The sequence below is a fragment of the Girardinichthys multiradiatus genome, chromosome 17 (assembly GCF_021462225.1).
Source record: "Girardinichthys multiradiatus isolate DD_20200921_A chromosome 17, DD_fGirMul_XY1, whole genome shotgun sequence".
In the NCBI taxonomy this organism is placed as follows: Eukaryota; Metazoa; Chordata; class Actinopteri; order Cyprinodontiformes; family Goodeidae; genus Girardinichthys; species Girardinichthys multiradiatus.
The window spans coordinates 10,617,412-10,642,194 of NC_061809.1; the positions used below are offsets into that span (position 1 = coordinate 10,617,412).

At 38.0% G+C, this 24,783-nt stretch overlaps 1 long non-coding RNA gene across 1 annotated transcript in view; it reads left to right on the top strand.

Moving 5' to 3' along the window:
- LOC124883213 overlaps positions 1-15,895 on the top strand; it is a 40,031-nt gene extending 24,136 nt beyond the window's left edge. The window contains exon 2 of the long non-coding RNA XR_007042114.1: positions 14,416-15,895. This is a non-coding gene — a long non-coding RNA (uncharacterized LOC124883213). The remainder of the gene's footprint in view (positions 1-14,415) is intronic.
- The last annotated feature ends 8,888 nt before the right edge of the window (positions 15,896-24,783 follow it).

The window sequence follows — 24,783 nt, forward strand, 5'->3', positions numbered from 1 at the left end:
TTTGTATTATGTCAAGACAAAAGCAGCTAAGTAAAGAAAAACGAGTGGCCATCATTACTTTCAGAAATGAAGGTCAATCAGTCTGAACAATTGGGAAAACTTTGAAAGTGTCCCCGAGTGCAGTCACAAAAACCATCAAGCGCTACAAAGAAAGTGGCTCACATGAGGACCGCCCCAAGAAAGGAAGACCAAGAGTCACCTCTGCTGTGGACGATAAGTTCATCCGAGTCGCCAGCCTCAGAAATTGCAGGTTAACAGCAGCTCAGATTAGAGAACAGGTCAATGCCACACAGAGTTCTAGCAGCAGACACATCTCTAGAACAACTGTTAAGAGGAGACTGTGTGAATCATGCCTTCACGGTAAAATAGCTGCTAGGAAACCCCTGCTGAGGACAGGCAACAAGCAGAAGGGATTTGTTTGGGCTAAAGAACACAAGGAATGGACATTAGACCAGTGGAAATCTGTGCTTTGGTGTGATGATTCCAAGTTTGAGATCTTTAGTTCCAACCACCGTGTCTTTGTGCGGCGCAGAAGAGGTGAACGGATGGACTCTACATGCCTGGTTCCCCCCGTGAAGCATGGAGGAGGTGGTGTGATGGTGTGGGGGTGCTTTGCTGGTAACACTGTCAACGGACCTGAACCCAATCGAGATGGATTGGGGTGATCTGGACTGCAGAGTGAAGCCAAAAGGGCCAACAAGTGCTAAGCATCTCTGGGAACTCCTTCAAGACTGTTGGAAAACCATTTCAGGTGACTACCTCTTGAAACTCATCAACAGAGAATGCCAAGAATGTGCGGAGGAGTAATCAAAGCAAAAGGTGGCTACTTTGAAGAACCTAGAATATAAGACATATTTTCAGTTGTTTCACACTTTTTGGTTCAGTATATAATTCCACATGTGTTAATTCATCGTTTTGATGCCTTCAGTGTGAAGCTACAATATTCATTGTCATGAAAATAAAGAAAACACTTTAAATGAGAAGGTGTGTCCAAACCTTTGGTCTGTACTGTATATTTTCTCCAACTGTTGCCATGGTAACACTCAACTTTTTTTCTAGCACATGCTTTTCAACTTATTACACAAAATAACTGCATACATCCTGTCATCCATCATTTTACTTCTTGCAAAATTTTAGTCTGTCCTTGATAGTTTTTCTTGAACAGAAGTTGTCGCTTTGCTGCCTCTCCAGTCAAAAGGCTGTTGTCTAAAAGTCTTTGCCTCACTGCAGATGCAATAACACTCATGTGATACTGATGCCGAGCAAGCTCTGCACTGGTGGCAACATCTGCCTGCTGCACATTCTACAAGGAGGAGATTGAACTTGTTTGCTTGAAAATCCTGGAGTCTTCCTTCCTGTGGTGGAACCTCTTACCTTCATAGTTCTTGATAATCTGGAAAGCAGTTTTTTTTTTTTCAGGTGCAGTCTGTCTTGGCATCAATATCCTTCCATAAAGAAACAATTTTGATGCAAAGCCATGATGTTTGTGAAGGATTTCTTTAAAGGGGACGGTTGTTAGCAAAATAAGAGAAAGAATGGAAGCATCTCTTTAAAGCAATCAGGCTACTGAGTGATGGTTATTGCAGTCAGACAAGGTCACACCTGAATTTCTTGGAATAATTTCAGAACTATTCCAACTATTCTGCTCTTACTGCAGAACTAGGCTGCCCGGTGGCACAATTGGTAGCACTGCTGCCTTGCAGCAAGACGGTCCTGGGTTTGACTCCCGGCATGTTCTCCCACGTGCATGCATGGGTTCTCACCGGGTACTTCGGCTTCCTCCCACAGTCCAAAAACATGACTGTTAGGTACTTTGGTCTCTCTAAATTGCCCTTAGGTGTGAATGAGTGTGTGCATGGTTGTTTGTCCTGTTTGTCTCTCTGTGTTGCCCTGTGATGGATTGGCGACTTGTCCAGGGTGTACCCTGCCTCTTGCCCGTAGACTGCTGGAGATAGGTTCCAGCTCCCCGTTACCCACTATGGAATAAGCACTATAGAAGATGAATGAATGAATTTCAGAACTACTGTTTCAACTCGCACTTGGATTAAAAGCTTTCATACAACTGCTCTACTGCTCTGATCAGATTTGTTGCCTGATTATGCACAAACAAGAGAGAGAGATTATCTATTTAACTACTGCAAACATTCAACAAAGTTATCTTCAAGTTCAACTAGTCCTGTAGGGGATAGAGAAATTGCATATAAATAAAAAAACAAAACATTTTTCGTCATGTATTTTTTGGCAGTGTAAGGTGTGAGCTGAAACTCCTGGTAAACATTTTACATTCATACCTTGAACATAGATGGAGCACAAGATATGGAGTCTTACAGACAAAAGAGGCAAGCAGAAAGGTGTCATATGGAGTGTCTGGACTGTTCGCAAAACTGCGTAACATGTCTGAAAGTGTCTATTCATCATCTCTTCTGTTAGCACTTGTCCATCTCTACTTTCATACACTGATAGCTGCTGCCAGTCCCATCAAAGTTACCCACCACAAGGCATGCTTTCTGCATCCATCTACCCCAGTCACCGACTGAATTCCATTCCATCTTATTCTCACCTCTCAAACCCTTACCCTCCTCTAGCCGTCTCCCCCTCCGCCCCCCATCTATCCTATTTTACTTCTGTTGGCATGACTGATTGCTGAAAGAGGGTCGGCTCTCCGCTTTGCGGCCTGCAAAAGTATATTTCGCAAACCACAACCATGCCAGCCCTCAATAACCAGCCGCTGCTTGCATTGATTACCCTACATTGCAAGGAGATAATCAGTGGGTGTGACCAGATTTTGAAACACGATGGGCCCATGCTTGTGTTCAAATGAAGCTGATCGGGCTGGTTTTTAATCAGAGATGTGGAGGACGCTTAATCAAGCGGTGTTTTGATGGATTCGCGGAATGGGAAACCCATTCATCAAGTCAATTACACATTAATCACAAGCTCGCCCGCAGATTGGAGAGTGAAACATGAGGAGGGGCTCAGCTTTGTTCTAGGAGTTAACAGCAAGAGGCATTATGTAAAACCCTCTTATCAATGACAGTAAGTGGGTGAATTATTGTAGCAAAAAACTCGGTCTGCCAATGGATGCTGATCAGCCAATAATTTGTTTTCACAAAGGCAGATTAAAGTGGACCCTTTTGAACAATGCTTGGTGGATTTCACTACTTTGACAAACTACATGCAGTACAGACCAAAAGTTTGGACACACCTTCTCATTCAAAGAGTTTTCTTTATTTTCATGACTGAATATTGTAGCTTCACACTGAAGGCATCAAAACTATGAATTAACACATGTGGAATTATATACTAAACAAAAAATGTGAAACAACTGAAAATATGTCTTATAGTCTAGGTTCTGCGAAGTAGCAACCTTTTGCTTTGATTACTGCCATGCATACTCTTGGCATTCTGTTGATGAGCTTCAAGAGGTAGTCACCTGAAATGGTTTTCACCTCACTGGTGTACCCTGTCAGGTTTAATAAGTGGGATTTCAAGCCTTATAAATGGGGTTGGACCATCAGTTGTGTTGTGCAGGAGGTGGATACAGTACACAGCTGATAGTCCTAATGAATAGAATGTTAGAATTTGTATTATGGCAAAACAAAAGCAGCTACGTAAAGACAAACGAGTGGCCATCATTACTTTAAGAAATGAAGGTCAGTCAGTCCGAACAATTGGGAAAACTTTGAAAGTGTCCCCAAGTGCAGTCGCAAAAACCATCAAGCGCTACAAAGAAAGTGGCTCACATGAGGACCGCCCCAAGAAAGGAAGACCAAGAGTCACCTCTGCTGCGGACGATAAGTTCATCCGAGTCACCAGCCTCAGAAATCGCAGGTTAACAGCAGCTCAGATTAGAGAACAGGTCAACGCCACACAGAGTTCTAGCAGCAGACACATCTCTAGAACAACTGTTAAGAGGAGACTGTGTGAATCAGGCCTTCATGGTAAAATAGCTGCTAGGAAACCCCTGCTGAGGACAGGCAACAAACAGAAGAGACTTGTTTGGGCTAAAGAACACAAGGAATGGACATTAGACCAGTGGAAATCTGTGCTTTGGTGTGATGAGTCCAAGTCTGAGATCTCTGGTTCCAACCACCGTGTCTTTGTGCAGGGCAGAAGAGGTGAACGGATGGACTCTACATGCCTGGTTCCCACCGTGAAGCATGGAGGAGGAGGTGTGATGGTGTGGGGGTGCTTTGCTGGTAACACTGTTGAAGATTTATTCAAAATTGAAGGCATACTGAACCAGCATGGCTACCACAGCATCTTGCAGCGGCATGCTATTCTATCCGGTTTGCGTTTAGTTGGACCATCATTTATTTTTCAACAAGACATTGACCCCAAACACACCTCCAGGCTGTGTAAGGGCTATTTGACCAAGAAGGAGAGTGATGCGGTGCTGCGCCAGATGACCTGGCCTCCACTGTCACCGGACCTGAACCCAATCGAGATGGTTTGGGGTGAGCTGGACCGTAGAGTGAAGGCAAAAGGGCCAACAAGTGCTAAGCATCTCTGGGAACTCCTTCAAGACTGTTGGAAAACCATTTCAAGTGTACCTCTTGAAGCTCATCAACAGAATGCCAAGAGTGTGCTGAGCAGTAATCATAGCAAAAGGTGGCTACTTTGAAGAACCTAGAATATAAGACATATTTTCAGTTGTTTCACATTTTTCAAATTTTTTTGTTCAGTATATAATTCCACATGTGTTAATTCATAGTTTTGATGCCTTCAGTGTGAAGCTACAATATTCATAGTCATGAAAATAAAGAAAACTCTTTGAATGAGAGGGTGTGTCCAAACATTTGGTCTGTACTGTATGTAGCAGAATTATATAAAACAAGTTAAAGACTGCTTTGCTTATTGCCAGTGCCTTGCAATACCATTCCTACCCTCTTTTTTCCCAATTGTATGGCGCTGAAACCACGCATTTGAATATACACAATTTTTTTTTATAAATAAAAAGGAAGTATAATGTAATTATTGGGAATATTAAAATGTGCCATTCATTGGTATTGTGCCCCACTGAGTCATTACATTTAGAAGAACCTTTCACTGCAATAACAGCTGCAAAATGTTTTGAGGTATATCTCTACTTGCTTTGCACACGTGGAAAATAAAACTCCCATTTTTCTTTGCAAAGCAGCTAAAGCTTACTCGCACTGATTGTGAGCATCTCTGACTATTGGTTTTCAAGTCTTGCCACAGATTTACTATTGGATTTAAATCTCGACTATGACTGGACCATTCTAACACATGAATTTGATTTGCTCTGAACAATTCTAATGTAGCTCTGGCTGTGTGTTTATGGTCTTTGTCCTGCTAGAAAGTCATTGTCCAACCCAGCCTCAAGTTGTTTGCAGCCTCTAACAGTATTTCTCCCTGGATTGTCCTTTAGTTATTTTTACATAATCAAATTCATTTTTAGAGAGAAATGGTATTCCTGAGGTGTTTCAGTTAGATTTTTAAAAGCTTCACAGTACAAAACTTGCTCTTTTAAGGGATTTGAACTATATATATTTAGCTACTGATCCTGGTAATTATGTTGTCCTTGTACTTTTAAACCTTACTGTGCTGTTGACACTGTGGATGATGGCATATTGATTTCTTGTCATTGTCTGATCTGCACCCGTTTGTGTTTTGTTAATTGCACCCACCTGTTTTTCAAGCAGTTCTATTCACCTCAGTTGCTTTTAAGTTCCTGTTTTCTGTCCGTTCATTGTCAGGTTCTCTGTGGCTGTCTCTCTGGTTCCTGTGTTTCCTTTGTGCCTGTAAGTTAACATCCTTTTCATTAAAATATATCCCTCCATTATGCACCTGCAGATGTCCTTTTCCTGCTTTAGTTCTGCTCAACTGCAAAATGTGATAGTCATGAGCATTGTGTTGGTATCAAAGGGTGCAGCCTTGGAGTGGAATGTTTTGCACCAGCATAAATGAGTTTGTGTCATATACAGTGTCCTGTGATTGTGGGGTACCTCAGGGGTCTGAGGTACCCCTGACTGCTTTTCTCTCTGTATCTCCTGCCCTTGACTGAATTCTGAGGAAGTTTGGAATTTATTTTCATTACTATGCAGATGATTGTCAAGTTTATATTGCTCTGAAAAAGTATGATGCTCACTCTGTTGCTCATTCCATCCTTCGATGGAATGCCTAAATTAAATCAAAATTTGGAAGGCCCTGAATTTTATTTTGCTTTAATGATAGAAACACTGAGGTCATATTATTCTGTCCAAGTGGCACTTGTGACACCCACCATATAAACCATGGCTCTTTGACTTGAAATCCACTGCCTCTGATCTGTGGGTAAAATTAGATGGTGACCTTAGATTTGACAGATAATATACACAAACTACACTCTGTAGTAAAAACAAGCCTTTGCCAGTTGCTGCAAATTGCCAAAATCAAGGTAATTTTGTCCAGGCGAGATTTTGAAAAGATCATTCCTTAACTTCACGCCTTGATTATTGTAATGCTTTGTATTTCTCGGTCAGACAGGGTGTGCCCTCTCTCATCTTCAGCTTGTCTAAACTGCAGCTGCTCACGCAAGAACACATCACTTCTGTGCTGGCTCTGCTTCTCTGGCTCCCTGTGTGCTACAGAATTGATTTAAAAATTATTTTATTTGTTTTTAAATGTCTAAATGGTCTTGCTCCACCTTACCTTTCGGACTTACTTCACCCATAGTCCCCTTCATGGACTCTAAGGTCGGTTGACCAGCTGCTCCAAGCAGTTCCAAAGGATGAAGCTCAGAAGTAATCTGGCTTTTGGGGCTGCAGGCTCCAAGTTAAGGGATGCCTCTACATGTTTTACAGGCTTTTTTACTGTCATCTTTTAAATTCTTTTTTCCCTTGGCATTCAATACAGGACGAGTTGTCTGTTGTTTTATGTAATTTGTTGTGTTGTCAAATTTTGTTTTGTCTGTTTTTACATTACAATTTTTACTTCTCTTCATGTACATCACTTTTGTTAAACGTTTCTTGTTTTTAAATGTACTCTATAAATAAATTGGATTGGTATTAATTGCTTGGCAGACACTGTATAGAATAATGGGAATTTTGAATAAAAGGTTTGAAAAGAAAGTTAGAATCCAGTGAGTTTCAGGAGTGAAAATTGTCAACTTTTACTTTAACTCACGGTATATAAATGTCAAAACATTCAGTGTCAGTTCGCGTTACCTAACAAAAGTTAAAGCATTCCTACACAACCTCTGGCAGCTTGCATTGATAAATAATTTAGTCTCACAAGCGTTGAATTTGTCTAGAAATCAAAGGATAAGATATGAATAATGAAAGCTCTGTCAGGGTGAGTATGTGTATATTATGACCACATCTGTAAAAACTAATAATAATGCAAAAGTAATGAGACCATTACAGAATGCAATTTCTTTAAATTATGTATCTCATTCTATAATGCGTAAAGCTGCAAAGGAACTGACAACAGATTCACAAACATGTAGAGGAAAGTTACTTCAGACTGAGAGGAAGTTGGAAAGTTTGGGAAAGATGCATGTCAAACATGTTAAAGTTGTACTTTGTGTAATTCCAATGACAGGTTAATAAGAGCGAATGCATGAAAAACCCATTACTTACTCATTTATTCACTTATTTCAGAGACAGTTTGATTTTAATTAGCACAGTCTTTTTGTGACTGTGTAAATGTCATTTTTCAATAATATATATTGACTCCAATCATAAATTATTCAGCCTACATTTGAATATTTAATCAGACAACCACTAAAACAAGTAAAAACACAAACTGCATGTCATTAAAAGTCATTATTTTACCTTTACATTGACTCTCACATTAATTAATCCCAACTGAACTAGGAAAGTGTGCACATTAAAAAATATTTTTATACTTTTGTGAGCTTAATTAATGTCCAACTCCCAACATGTACAAAATTCCTCAAACAGATATTGAAAGTACCCTTTATTGAATATTTTCATGCTAGCATGAAATATTTCACTACTTCAAAGAACATACTTTGAAGTGATGAAATGTGCCTCATGGTTCTAAAGCCACAAAAACTGTTGGGATACACCCATATTCATTGAAAGCTTAACTTACACAGGGAATAAGCATGACAGTATCATTGCTTGGAGCTTGTGAAGCAACTGAAAAACTCTGCAGGTTTTCTGGAGTTACCATGTTTTGCTATAAATTGTGCACAGGCAAATTCTACTCAATTGTGTAACTTGTAAGGGAAATTGGTTGTACAGTGTTTTAGGGGTATTACAGCAACCCCCATGGTGCCTAAATTTATATATAAAAAAATGTATAAAGAAATTTTGGTCAGATGCTAATTTAATTAGAGATTGTTCATCTGAATATTGTACGTCCAATTAATATAAAGTAAGGTCTGATGCAAATTACCAACATTAGGCACATAACGAATACAAGAAAACATTTCAGAATTAACAATGTAGTTTATTCTGTTTTATCGTTCTTGAACAAGCCACGCTTTTTTATTACCGTAAATTCCGGATTATAAGCCGCTACTTTTTTCCCACACTTTGAACACTGCGGCCTAGACAACGGTGCGGCTAATGCGTGTTGTTTTATTTTCATGCCACCAAAGACATTTTGCCTGGTAATAGTAGACCAATGAAATTGATGAGTAGTTCACAGAGGTCCAATGAACTTGTACGATAAATAATGAGCACTTTCACAATTCAATTACCGGTATTGTAAACCCCCAGTCGGTCGTGGCAGATGGCTGCTCACACTGAGCCTGGTTCTGCTGGACGTTTCTTCCTGTTAAAAGGGAGTTTTTCCTCTCTGCTGTCGCTACATGCATGCTCAGTATGAGGGATTGCTGCAAAGTCAAAGCCAGTGACTGTCCACTGTCTCTACATGCTCATCCGGGAGGAGGGAATGCTGCAAGTCACTGACTGGATGCAATCTGCTTGGTTTCCTTAGAAAAACTTTTTATCCAATTTGAATAAAAAGCTAACTCCGATTGCACATTTCAATTGTTAGGATTAATTGGAATGTATGTACCTGACTGTTGTGAAGTGCCTTGAAACAACATGTGTTGTGAATTGGCGCTATATAAATAAAACTGAATTGAATTGAATTAAATCAATCATTTATATTCACCCTCATCAACATGGAAAATCACCAATGGGTTTTGAAAGGCTGCATGATTAAGGGGACCGGGTGCGCTCAAGTGAGAACCGCAACTAAGAGGCTGAAGTGAGTGACAAGATCCTGAGGCTGTTTAATTCAGACACTGAAGAACAGGAGTTTGATGGTTTCAGTACGCAGGAAGAAGATGAAGAAGGCAATCAATGACTTTTGCCCTAGTAGGCTGCAGTGTATATCAGTCATTAGGAGATTTTGAAACGTTGTATGTGCGCTGTTCAGTAAAAAGGTATTAGCAACGTAATTTGTGTGTTACTGATAACATATGTATATTTAAAGGTAGCCGTGTCACAGGCACTGTTCGAAAAAAAGCATTTGCAATATAAATTTGTTTATATTACCACACAGATTAAATTAAAAGTTAAAACATTCTCACGCGTAATATCTTTCTGTGTAAATATCTCATATTACAAAGTGGGACACCCGCGGCTTAAAATCCGGTGCGGCCTGTACAAGTACAAAATGGGTTTTCTTTCTAAAATTAGAGCATGCGGCTTTTAATCAGCTGCGCTCTGTAGTCCAGAATTTACGGTAAGTCTTTTTTTTAATACAGAAAAATTCTTGTTGCTCAATAGAAAAATAGTGCAAAGGTTTTGTAATTCTGTAATTAAACGATTTAAATATTAATTTATTCATCATTGATTGTTCACTATTCATCTTACTAATTTATTTTAGTGTTGCACATTTAAAATGTGTACAGAAATTTCAGTTTCTGCAATTCAACCAAAAATCCCATATTACGTTTTTGTATTCTATTACTGCCTTATTTAGTGAAAATGTGACACATGAGTATGAACCAGCATTAGTGGTATACATACATCCCTTTGGTTTTATTCAGACCAGAATCAGATAATTTCCAATTTGCAACAGTCACCCAAGAGACTGAGTATAAATGCATATCACACTCTTGAGACTGTAAAACCATGTATCAGTTTATTTTCACTTTGCAATAATAAACCACTTTTTGCTGGACTATCATAAAAGTCCCATTAAAATAAAAATACATACATACATACACGTTTGTGGTCCAGGAAGACTTTACCATGTCACTGTATTCTGCACAGCCTATGTTTTATTCTAGTGATCTACAAATTTGTAAATAAAATATCACAAATGGTAAATATAATATTCATTCCTTGGTTGATTTAATATCTTCACCTCACTTAATCAGAACTAACTCCCCTTTTATGAAACCAATGATGTGTGCAGAGTTGCTGACTGGCTGCTGCTCCTGCTGCTGCTTGAGCACAAAAAGGAAAAATGAGAAACTACCTAAGCAAGAGGAATAATGAATTTAAATGATGTTCCTAATTTCTTTAATTTAAGAGTTTAGATATATATTGCACCATCATTTTCAGGACCGTTTTGGGAACACATTACATTAGCATGGGCCAATTGTTTTTGTTTTATCAAATAAAGCCTGATCCTAATCCTAAAGTGCTCTTATTTTGACATGAGTAAAGTCAATTGATCCCGTTACATTTGGTAAAGTGGACACTGCTGCAAAGTGAGCTTAAATAGCTGCTTATTCAGCAGGTTCATGACAGACCGAAATGTACCTGTCAGGGGTTCATTTCAGCAGCTTCAATATGAAATGGCAGATGTACTCTATAATTAATAAAAAAAGACTGATGCAAAGCAGCATAAAAGCTGAGAAATCCAAACCTATTAATTTCATGTATTTGCTCACCTGGAATCACACGCTTAATGAAACCTGATGCTAGAATATTTTAAGACTTATTTCACCCTGCTGACTCACTTTTTCCTGTCCTGTCATACATGTTACGTTGTCTACAAACATGCCTTATGTGGGATATTTGTACACCATTGAACCATAAGGCAGGTATGCAATAGTGTAATAGGAGTTATCACACTATATTCTGATAATAAGATTGACTGTACCGATAAGGTTTTTTCATGGTAAAGAGCAAAGCAACCTAAACAAGCCTGTTTTTCTGGGAAGTTGCAGTTTCCTGCCTTAAACTCGACATTTTTTTAATGGTCATTTCATGTCGGCTCCTGATTTGGCTCAGAATAATACATTACATTTTTGACCTTGTACTTAACAGTAACACTAAAAACCATGCTTGGTTATTAACTCTTTAAATAAATTAAGGCCCAAGCTACTTCGGATATTTTTTAAGCAGATAAGCTTTCTTCCCTTTTTGAAAAAAAATCTGCATCTACCCCCTCTGTGTGATTGAAGTCAATGGCAATGTTTTACATATTCAGCTTTTACTTCAGCAGATTCAGTACAAAATGAAACAGATGTAGAAAACCCATTATTGCTGTGGTTTCTAGCATAGAAACATCTAGACCACACATTTGTCACAGTCAGATTTTTTTTAAATATTCCCTTTGGAAAACATAAATATATACCTATTTTCTCTGTGCACAGGTGGTGCAAACCCAACAGAAAGGATATGTCCTAATATTTTGTGTAAATGTGGACATGGCATCAATACTGTTGATGTCTTCATTTAAACACTTTTCACCATTAACTTTTAACTACTGCATCTTTTTTATGTCTTTTCAATAGATTTTCCTCAGATTCATCAAATGGGTTGTAATCTACTTTAATATTTCATTTAGACTTTTTCATGACATTGTTTTTGTTTTCAAACCTCCGCCAGATCAGATTCAATCCAAATGTATAACCAGATGATTTCACCCTGCCCCAATTTTAAATGCCATCACAGGCCACTTTTTAACGGTGAATATCTCTCACAGAACCCCCCTCTCCCCTGGCGGTTTCTGAGACCATATTCCAACTGTCAGTTCATATCCAAACCTGAAGGAAGCCAACTGGCCTTCTCAATTACAGTGTCCGGCCAGAAAGCCATAGGGCTCTCTATCAGTGGCAGTCCCAGCCAAGAAAAGTCACACCAGTTTCTCTTTTGTGTGCCAAAACAGCAACAGGCCATATGCACATTATGTTTGTGGAGCATGAAAAAAACTACACAGCTACTTGTAACTACCGTAGCATTTCTGTATTTAAACTTTTCTCTGGGGCTGTATCAGGTTGAATCAAACTAAGCTATGAAAACCATTCGGATAACACAGAAAGTGTTAGCAGTATTGCTCCCAATGGAACTGCTGTCCTGCGAGGGTTTATCTTTCTGCACATTCACCCTGCTTCAGTGTCTCATATGGATTTTGTGCCTGCAAATCCTCATTGATGTGTCCATACACACAGTCTCTGAAACCAACTAAGATAACCTCAACTGAATTTGATCCTCACCCTGATAGGTGTCTCTAAATACCCAGAAAAGCAGTGCAGTGGAAAGACAGACCAACATTGCTACTGGTGATGACGAACTACTTCCCTGTCACAAGGTGCTATCTGCTCAATATCTGCTTTAATGAGTCAGCTTAGTACATGCAAAAGGTTCACAAAGACTATCATGATCTGATGACCTAATGCATGTTATGACATTTCTATATATTTCACTTGGTGGACTGTGTGATTTATTTAGTTACAGTTAAATCAATTCTTCTGTCACAGACCCCCAGCCAACTAAATGTTGGGCACCATGCCTGGATTCTGGTCCAGTGACCTGCCTATAAATAATGATCTCTTAGAGCTTCATATAGATAAGACTGGTTGGGAACATACTGTAAGGATTTATCTGACCAGTCAAATGAGAAGTAGTTTGCTCAGATCCTGAGCCACGGCCAAGTAAAGAAATGGGTATATTTTATCAGCCACCACTTGCAGGGGGAAAATAAAACATCCCAGAAGCCCTCTCTATTATAAAATTCTATTTTTCTGGAAGTGATGGTATCTTAGGATTGCTACATTTAGTTTGAAAACAGTCACTGGCCTGCTGTTTTTACAAACACCTGCCTGTCCTCATATTTTACAGCTGCGGGCAGCTTTGTTACAGATTATATACAAGGACAGTGCATGGCGGGAAGTGGCAATGCTCTATGGGGACTGCAGTGTGTGTTATCCCCCTTGTTTTTTATTCCATATACAAACGGCTGTACTTAATTAGGTTCATTAGGCTCATTATGTTTGCTGATGATACAGCCCTCGTCAGCTTTCTGCAGAATAGTGAATGGGAACATGGTCTGGTGTTGGATGAGTTTCTAAATTGTGAGAAGTCCTGCGTTCTATTAAACTATAAAAGAAATGTCAATCAATCGATTTCAGCCAAAATCAAATCATCCCAACCTCCAGTCTGACAACTATCAGAGGGCATCCAATACAGACGCTTAATGAGTATAAGTTTCACGGGGTGTTTCTAGATAACAGACTGAAGTGGGACAAATAAATAGAACTTATTCAGAAAAAGGGAAAACAAAGGCTTTACTATCTGTGTAAGGATTATGATTATTGATTAATTTATATTTATCAAAGATTGTAATTACAAATCATAATTCTTAAAAATTATTTCTTAACAAAAATCAGTACTTACGAATAGATGTCAGAGATGTCCTCTGGTGTTGTGATTATGGGCTTGAAGCTCTTCAAAATAACAATTAGTAAATTATTATTAATAATTGATAATTATTAACCAAAAGCACGCTAGATGTCACTGTTTAAACAACCGCTTCACCAAAGGTGGGGGAACTTTGACCTTATTTTAACAGATAAATCACTCCTGCACGGAATAAATACAAACGCTTCTCTTAAATATATATGAGAAGATTTATTGAAGCCATATAGCCCTGATATACTACTATTCTGGTCCAAAAACCTTCACCTAACTAACAAGCACTATTCTGCACAAAGGGGATAAAAATGATTACCTAACAATAATAATAATAAAAGAAAATATATGCACATTGAGTGTCGATGAAGAACAAACCAGCAGTTTTATGGACAAAATGTGCGATTCGGGTTAACTTTGAAAGAGAAGTCCTCCTGGTGTGCTGATTGCCCCAAATTAACAAAGGGTCATAAAACTCTGAGGCGGGAACTCAGTGGAAAAACTTCATTAATAAAACTGGGACAAAGTAGTGGTCAGGCTATGAGGCCCAGACCGCAGCTGCTATTAATGGAAAAACTTTAAAAGTCCAACGAAACACATGCACCTTGCTGATCGCATTTGTGCTGCCCAATTCAGCACACTTGCACAGCAAATCAAACAGCACAGTATTAAACACTTCAATCAGTATTGCATGCAACACGTTGATACCTTGGATCAACTACTAGTGATTCTAAATCACCTTAACTATGCTTCATCCTGCCCAGACCTTTAAATACACCCATCCGATTTAATTTAATCAAACGAACGAAATTACTTTAACATTGATTTCTTCTCCCCACAGATTGAGGATGGGTCAGGTCTGAAGAAGAACGGCGGCGGGGATCAGGCGTCTGTGATCAACTCAAAAAAAAAAAAACTGTAAACTTCTCATTCGTCCAAAACGGAAAATGTGAAGAACTTTTTAGTCAACTGAATCAACAAGGGGTCTCAAGGGGTCTCCTTGGAAATAAAACCTCTGTGGGTTTCCAACTGCGCTTTAGTGTCAGCAGGGTCGATTGGTTATGAATCTTCTGACCTTCTTGTATCAGACAGATTTCCAGCTTTCAAGCTCTTCCGGGAATGGCCGTGTGGAGGAAAAGTTGGCTTGTGAGCTTTTGTCTCCAGATATGCGCCTCCGTTGCGTCGTCCAATGAAACACGCTGGAAATGGCAACGAAAGTTTATTTTCTGCGGGTTTTATAATCCCTGGTGACGTCAGAGCTGCGACGTCTGTAGTTCTGCACATGTTGAACTGCGCAGCCAGCGCTCTATTCCCCCAAAATGGATAACCCCAACATCTGAAAAACATCTGAAAAAAAAAACAGTAAAATGCCAAAGATGTTTTATAGTGCTTTTGTGGAGTGTTTTAACTAGTTACATGCTGGTTTGGTGGCATAACTGAACCAAAAAATTACAAACCAAGGAAAATAGTGACCACTGTCAGAAAGCTGCTAGATATTAGTTTGGATAACTTGGTACACATCTATAAGCAGGGATCTCTTAACAAAGTAAAAAAATATTCTTGTTGATCAGAAGCATCCACTCCTTACTGCTTTTAAACTGTTGTAATCAGGTAGCTTCCAGCCCTTATAAAAAAAATAGAAAGAAAGTATTTTGTACTGAAAGCAATTGGCTTCTTAAACACATGTTGAAGCAATAGTTTTTTTTCAGCAGGTCTGAACTGGTAGAACTTTGTTTCTTTTTTGAGAACATGTTTTAATCAATTATGTATTTAATGTATCTTTAGAAATTTGATTACACTATTGCGTAAATAAGTATCATTCATGGAAGCCATGGGCTGCAGAGGATGGTGGTGGTGTTGTTTATCCTGGCGTTACATTGTTTGCGGTTGTTTGGAGATTGAGTGTCTTAATTATTTTTATTTTCTTATAAGTCGACATAAATGGCATTCACTCACTGAACAAATTTTCCCTATTGGGACAATAAAGTACTTATTCATGTAGGTCTGAGCCACCTGCAGTCTCCCCCTGCAGTGCTGTGGAAAGTTTTCTTCTGTTTATTATCAGATTTATTGTAAGTTAGAGAGATGCACTTTTATAACACTCTAAAAGCTGATTGAAATTCTGTTTAAGTTTTTTTTCCCCAATGCTGTAAACTGACCAATGAGATAATGTTGAGATGAAGATACTTTTATACGGTGAGCTGGACTGGCCCAACTTTGAGGTGAAGCAGGAGCAGACAAAAAAAAAAAATATATATATATATTTATAATATGTTTTGTTTGATGGTTAAAAAAAAGGAATAAAATGAACATTAAAAGAAGCTTTGTACATCAGTCTGACTGCAGGGAGTGATCAGATTTTCTTGGGTCAAAAAAGTTTGAATTCCCCAAGGGAAGCAGCTATTAATTCCATTCTTCAGGTGCCTATGGACAGCTATCCCCCTTTAGTCAATAAAAAGGTGGTCGGAAGTAATCTGCCAGAAATGTCCAACATGGAGAATTCCATGCTTACTAAATACTAAATTACTAAATTGCTGTATTAAACAGGCATGCTGCAAAAGTTGATTGACTGTTTTTTAAACTGTGAAACACATTAGAGGTATCTATGGCCTCACATTCACTTTTCATAACTTGCAATGTCCATACCTCAGAATTTTACGTCATGTAAAAACTAATTATTTCAGCTTGATTGGTGACTGTTTAACATATAATACAGCAACGATGCCTAAAAAGACAATATGGAAACATTATTACCTTGGAAGCAATTAATCTATATAACCCTTAGAAACACAAGACAATTCAATTCATTTTACAGTCCACTTTTATTTGATTTACAATATCCTGGCAGAGCCAATCATATTATTTATCATAACCACAATCATCAAATAGCTATATATATATTTTAGACAGCACCCAAATACTGTGGCTGTTATCTGTGTTTGAGGTGTTAAAGGTGAAAATACAATGAGCTAGACAGATGTAATGTTTAGTGGGACTCGAGGTTTAAAATGGCAAATGGGATCAATTTACCTTCTCTGTTGATGCCTGCATGCTGTTTTAGATCCACTATCTGACAGCTGTCCTCTCAGGCTTTGATACAAGAGGGCTAGAGAGGAAAAAGAAAAAATAGAAGCAACCAAAAAAGAAAAAGTGAGATTGTTTTCGATATATGTGTATATGATCGGCAGTGTTTTGCTTTCGACCAGCCAAGGGAGAAATAGGATGAGACAAGTGTACAGTATGCTTAGTCATATGTGTGTGTCTGTGTGTAGCTAGGAGACGGTCCCCATGGAAATCGATTAGACTGAGCCCTGAGTCAAGAGAGCGGAAGTGGAGACAGAAGAGTGTTTGTAGAAGTTGGATTGTACGCTGCTGAAGTGCAACATTGATAAGATGAAACGTTTTGATCTGTTGATTCTGGGTGGAGCATACATGTGCCTGCAGCAACCAGAAATCCTAAATTTAGCCTGAAAATTCAGTAGCCTTCACATTCATGTTTAGTGTAAATCGTACATAGCCTGCATGCTAAGATGTGCTTGAATGGTGACTTTTCAGTTTAGTACATAATTACATTGAATTTTCTTTCTTGTTATGATGACATTTGAAAAGTTGTCTAAATCTACCTATATTTGACTGATTTAGGTGTAGGTTTAAAGATTTCCAGTTTAAAAAATATTCTATATCAATCTTTTTTTTCTTGTGTGAACTGAAATCTTAAAGAGTAACATTTCTGTCTGTTTGTTGGTGCAGAGCTTGACAATGACACACTGCTGTAGGACTGTTTCAGGGTGTTTTTTGATAGGACACAAAATGTTTCCCCCAAAATTAAAGCTATTTTTTCAAATTATAGGGAGCATTTTCAGATCCGCAGAACAAGAAGGTACCCAATACGAATCTTGGCATAGTGTTTGCATGCAAGATCTCACCCATGCTGTCAAAAGACAGTGTTAACTATTTGTAAAACTATTTTAGGTGTTTCAGGCTACGAAGCAACTTTTCAAGCTGTCATCTTTGATAAGAACACGCATAACGCCCAAAGACATGCCATCTTAACCGGTGGAAAACTGTTTAGACTCCAGATGGTTGTCATGAGTCTTGTTAAGCACCTATTGGAAACTTAACATGTGGTGATCCTTATTACTCGGTTGTAAAGGGCAGTATTGTGACCCTTTTGGCTTTCCATATTTGCAACTCTTTGCAAACATTTTTCACATTGCTTAGTGAAAACAAGCAGGCAGATATTCAAGGGCATAATTACTAGCCATGATTGTATTGATTTGGTGTGGAGTACTTTGGATAACATCCTCATATCGGCATACACCCTATTACTGTATAAGTTCTGGGGCTTAGGACAAGTCTATGTACTATAATATCCATAATCAAAAACTATTTTATAAGACATTTCCTTGAGTTTTATTTATGCAATTTAGGGTTGCAACTCCTTAGCATCCAAATATACAGCCTTTTTTTATGTAGGAGCAGGTTTGAATAGATATCTTTCTTTTCCTTTTCCATGTTTATCCCTAAGGCACTGATATAAATGCCTATCCTTACAAAAGCTGTTAGAGGTAAGCAAGGCAAATAAATAATTCAAGAAGGATTGGCTTTACAGTCCCACCTATAGGCAATCTTATGCAGTTGTCTGCAGCAAATTGAGAGATTCAGAAAAATCTAAGCATTTTAAACAACTGTGAATGCTGCTCGTTACGGCCTGACTAGGGGTGGTCAGACATGAAGGTGATCCATCCTCGGCGAACTTATTTTATATGCATTTATAAAGATATTATAAGATATATATTTGTTTTATTTTACCACTGAAAAGAAACTGGGTGTAACTTTAGAATGGACTTATGCTAAAACTACAAACAAAAGATCACTATTTGAAATATTAGACTTACCTATTTAAAACAAATAAACCAAATGACAATAACTTACCTCCCTAAAATAAACAGGAGAAAACTAGGATTAAAATAAAAGGCTGTCCCCCCCTTTAATCTCCTTGACATCACACACAACGTTGATGGTGTTTACATATGCACTTCACAGGTGGGTTGGCATGAGCAGATAATAAATGACTGGCAGTCCGCGGCAGCGTCATGTTGTATGTAATTTCCTATTAGGTAACCAATCTAAATCCGGCCGTCTTTTGGGTGCAATCACAGAAAGGCACCAGCACTCAGATTCACATATTAAATAAAATAGGTCCCATTATGATAGCAGTTGTAAAACTGGTTAGTCAGTTAGTGGTATTTCAAAACTATTAATACCCCTGGTTTCATTGTCACATTACCTAATGCTATAGCCATGAACTTCACTCTTTTTAGTGGAATTTTATGTGATAGACCAGCAGGAAATAGCATGTAGTTGAGAAGTGAAAGAAAAGGTATAATACTACAATAACAATCTAAAAACTTGTGGGATCTATCTTCATTTAGTCCCAAAGAGTCAATATGTTGTAGAATCTACTTTTTCTTGCCTCTTTGATGTATAGCTTTTTTGCAAAATAGCATAAGCTCAGTAAGATGGAGGGAATTTAACAGCAATTTCCAAGTCTTCAGATTCTCTGTTGTATTTAGCTCTGGATTTGACTAGGCCTTCTCAAACACATATTGAGCTTCTTCTCCCTCTTAAAGCTTTATTCCTGACTGTCTGGAGTGTTTTACTGCATTTGTAACATTAATTTCATTTTGTATTAGTAAAGAAAAACATCTGATATAGTCTTTTGACTACATAAGTATTGTCATGCCAAAAAATCAGAAATATTAAAATCAAAGATTGCAATTCTGAGGGTGCTGCTTTGGGATGCCAGTGTTTTTAAAGTAAGGATAGTTGCCTTACAATTTCATGCTCAAAACACTATAGCTCTTCTTATGTCATGGTCCATGTTACTTACTGGGTAATGTGCACCTAGTAACCCCTCCAAGAAAAGTTTCTGCTTGAAACTGGATCATGGAGAGGGTCAAAAGACAGACAGTTGGGCTTCCAGGGAGCCGTATAGTATATGTTCATGTGATCTAAAAGCAGTTTGTTACAGCTATGAGTACAGTATCAGACACATGACTGAACATGAAAAGCAAGTTTAGTGCAGCACTGTTTAATCAGTTCTTTGACAATTAATAAATAATACAACAGCAAAAGAACAATTTCAATTTAACTCTAATTTGTTCTATAAAGGAAAAGGGGAATGCATTATTTATTCTTAAAATGTAATATTAATGCAGGTTAATGAATAGAGTAGCCACAGAGTAATTTTTAATGTTGAAATGCTCTCTATGCCTTTCTGCTTCATCAAAAACAAGTTTTGGAATAAGTCAATCATACTTAAGATACCCAGAATGGCCAGAAACTGATTGAATTACGTCTACTCTCAGCGTACATCAGCCAAGACACCCTTGTGGGTAACGTCAGATATAATTCAATTTTGCCTGAACAAATAGATTTAATAGGGAATAACTTCTGGAGATAAAGAATTTGTATGAAAAGTAAAAGTATCACCATTTAAGAAAAATCCTATTAAAATCAACTTCAACCTTTATGGCTTCGTTGTTCCTTTGATGGCAATATCAAGGAGCGGTGCCATAGAAAGGTATTTCTGGAGTATTCTAGAGTCACAAAATGATGGCAGGACATTTCCCTTTAGGGTTTTCTGGTAGAAAACTGAAGCTGAAAGAAGGCTGCTGCCTTGGTTTCCTATTTGACAAGAATATAATTTTTGGCTCTTTGATAATAATTCTGGTTTCAAACCCATGTACCAAAAGCTCTTTTTTAATGAGTATAGAAATTACAGTGAGGTCATTTTAAAATAATATTTTGTTTTTTATAAAATTGCATAACTAATACGCAAGGTGTTATCTTACAGTACAATAGCTTCTAGGTGTTGGAAAAGGTTTTCAGTGAATAACAAAACTACTTTAAAGTAGAAGTTCTTCACCATATGCATTTTATTTCATTCTGTGATGAATATTTTTTGAACTAGTACGTTTTAAAAATAAAATTTAAAAAATGTAAATAAAATTTTACAGTTGAATTCTGTTCATTCTGCAACTCTGCTGCTGTTACTTTACTGTTGCCTTATGAGAGAAGTTCTACATTGGTTCTTTAATTTAATATACAAACTGATAAAGTCAAGCACCAAACTAAACATTCAGAAGGAACACTGCTGGGAGCGATATCACAGTGGCTTGATGATGGAACCAAATGATGCCTGGTAATTAATTTATTGTTTCCACAATGCATCATTTATGAAAAATCGCCTTGTAACTGAAACGTTGATATAGTCACTGTTCTACCTGTACTGTATATCACATTATATCCAAACTGGTCTATTTCTGGAGCCTAAATGCAGCACTTGTTGCATTTACAGTTCCTTGTTTAAGTATTGTGACAATACAACCATCTTTTTTTGAGATTCTGTGATGTGATGATGTAATGTGATAGACCTGCACAGCATCTTGCATATATGTGAAGTGTAAGGACAAGAATATATAGATTTTCAAAGTCCTACAAATTAAACCTTAAAAGTGTGTATGTATTTGTATTCTGCCCCCTTTTACACTGATACACCAAAGACAAAAAGAAAAAAAAACACTGCAATTGCTTTCTGGAGTAACAGAATTAGTCACTAGAGATTTAATATCAGCATAAATAAGGTTGTTCTGTGAAAACCTTTAAAGTCAAATAGCATTAACCAATCAAATGCACTTGAAAAGCTCCATTAATTCTACGACTTTTTAAAATATAGACTTATTCTAACCAACCTGAGAATGAGCGTGTGTGTTTGTAAAATTGCAGTCCTATCACCCGCCAAAGTTACCCATTCATTATGTGTAGCAATTTTTGTAACCCTTTGGGGTTTGTGGCCCATACTCTTATATCAGCTAACTATTATTAGCTTGTTCGATCTTATATTTGCTTAAAATTTGTTTGCTGAGTTTTCATTAAAAACAAAAAAACAGTGTTTTCTAAATGCTTTACCACAACAACATTAAAAGCAGCAGTTCCATAGTTTGTAATATGGTTGCATAAATGAAGTGGACTTGCATGCAAAGTGTTACCGCTTTTCTTTGAACACTACAGGTCCTTCTCAAAATATTAGCATATTGTGATAAAGTTCATTATTTTCCATAATGTCATGATGAAAATTTAACATTCATATATTTTAGATTCATTGCAAACTAACTGAAATATTTCAGGTCTTTTATTGTCTTAATACGGATGATTTTGGCATACAGCTCATGAAAACCCAAAATTCCTATCTCACAAAATTAGCATATTTCATCCGACCAATAAAAGAAAAGTGTTTTTAATACAAAAAACGTCAACCTTCAAATAATCATGTACAGTTATGCACTCAATACTTGGTCGGGAATCCTTTTGCAGAAATGACTGCTTCAATGCGGCGTGGCATGGAGGCAATCAGCCTGTGGCACTGCTGAGGTCTTATGGAGGCCCAGGATGCTTCGATAGTGGCCTTTAGCTCATCCAGAGTGTTGGGTCTTGAATCTCTCAACGTTCTCTTCACAATATCCCACAGATTCTCTATGGGGTTCAGGTCAGGAGAGTTGGCAGGCCAATTGAGCACAGCGATACCATGGTCAGTAAACCATTTACCAGTGGTTTTGGCACTGTGAGCAGGTGCCAGGTCGTGCTGAAAAACGAAATCTTCATCTCCATAAAGCTTTTCAGCAGATAGAAGCATGAAGTGCTCCAAAATCTCCTGATAGCTAGCTGCATTGACCCTGCCCTTGATAAAACACAGTGGACCAAAACCAGCAGCTGACACGGCACCCCAGACCATCACTGACTGTGGGTACTTGACACTGGACTTCTGGCATTTTGGCATTTCCTTCTCCCCAGTCTTCCTCCAGACTCTGGCACCTTGATTTCCGAATGACATGCAGAATTTGCTTTCATCCGAAAAAAGTACTTTGGACCACTGAGCAACAGTCCAGTGCTGCTTCTCTGTAGCCCTGGTCAGGCGCTTCTGCCGCTGTTTCTGGTTCAAAAGTGGCTTGACCTGGGGAATGCGGCACCTGTAACCCATTTCCTGCACACGCCTGTGCACGGTGGCTCTGGATGTTTCTACTCCAGACTCAGTCCACTGCTTCCGCAGGTCCCACAAGGTCTGGAATCGGCCCTTCTCCACAATCTTCCTCAGGGTCCGGTCACCTCTTCTCGTTGTGCAGCGTTTTCTGCCACACTTTTTCCTTCCCACAGACTTCCCACTGAGGTGCCTTGATACAGCACTCTGGGAACAGCGTATTCGTTCAGAAATGTCTTTCTGTGTCTTACCCTCTTGCTTGAGGGTGTCAATAGTGGCCTTCTGGACAGCAGTCAGGTCGGCAGTCTTACCCATGATTGGGGTTTTGAGTGATGAACCAGGCTGGGAGTTTTAAAGGCCTCAGGAATCTTTTGCAGGTGTATAGAGTTAACTCGTTGATTCAGATGATTAGGTTCATAGCTCGTTTAGAGACCCTTTCAATGATATGCTAATTTTGTGAGATAGGAATTTTGGGTTTTCATGAGCTGTATGCCAAAATCATCCGTATTAAGACAATAAAAGACCTGAAATATTTCAGTTAGTGTGCAATGAATCTAAAATATATGAATGTTAAATTTTCATCATGACATTATGGAAAATAATGAACTTTATCACAATATGCTAATATTTTGAGAAGGACCTGTATAGTGGTTAGGGTTAATCTTAGTCTGCTTCTTCACTGTCACATCTACGAACAGGCTCTCATGCAGGAATGCACCTCTCTGATCTTTCAAATAAAACACCCCAGCTTGATGTCTTTGTTAGAGAAACTGCACTTGTGCTACAATCTGCCTGCTGTCACTTAATCCAAGTTTTAAAATAGTTAGAAAGGAAAATTAGCGTAACACCTGCCACAATTCACAACTCACAACTTGTAGTCACAAGCAGTCTGTTTGAAAATACTTGGCATATTTGCCCTGATTTTAATCCGTCATGGTCTGGGAGCTTAAGGGAGAGATGCTGTGTACCACCGTTAATTGGTGTTCTCTATCTTGTTAAATTACGAAATATGTTTTCAAATGTTAATAAGTATGTGTCTTATAGTAGGAAGGGTGTGGGGTTGGGGAAAAAACCTCTGGGAACATTTCACATATGGTTTTTATTGAGACAGAAATTTCCCCTTAAATCCATTCTGCTGTCTAAGCAGTTAGTTTTTATCCTTTCTATAACTTTCTATTAAGTAGCATCCATTAATATAACTTGCATATGTTGCATAGATAGGTTAAATTACTGAAAATATAGAAAAATAAATTGGTAAGAGAGTCAGCGGCATTTCCTGTGACCCGCAGTCTTTTTGTGCTGAAAAAAAAAGTAATTCACTACGCCTGGCAAAAATGTAAAAATCATTAGAATCTTAGATAATATAAAGTCAGTGAAAGAAAATCACATATCAGTTGAAGTTTTGGATTTTGTAAAAATATGCCTGCAGTTAAAAGAGAGTTGTACCAGGAGCTCCTGCACTGGATGGATTTACAGAAAACATGGCCACAACAAAAGAGGTTTTGGGGATTTAGTTACAGAAAAAAATGGCTAACTATTAAACACCTGAAGGGAAGCAGTCTAACCATGCAGTTAATTGGCTGAATTTTTTCTTAGTGTTAAATGATTAATCCTTAATCTGCATTGGCCAAGGAGATGAAGCTGGAACATTTGGTGCAATAACATAACGATTACTACTTGAAGAAAACAGATTTCCACACTCACTGATGATGATGGACTGCATGTCAGTTGAAGATGCAGTCCAGAGAGCAGTCTGGGAATGAAAAGGTAGACTTGGAATGTACCTTTATGATTCTGTCTAGCAGGTTTGGGGATAAGTCATGTTTCAGTATTATAAAATCAGTGATGACAAATCAGTTCAATGACGCTGCCAATGAAAGGTTAAATCTCAATTCCTTGAAAAAGTGTGGTGGAAATAGAAACAAAAAACAAAACTTGGACATAAGGAGACTCTATCCTGCACTGCTGATCCATCAGCTGCTACATGAGTTTGTGGAACCTCACTGACGATTATTTTTTCTCATTATTAATGCATCAATTAATTCAAGTCAATGGATCAAAATATAACCAAAAAGTTGAAGAATGTACAGTGCTGCAAAAAAAAAACATTTTTGTCACACTTAAATGTTTTAGATAATTGTTTTTTTTTTTTTATATCAGACAAAGAGA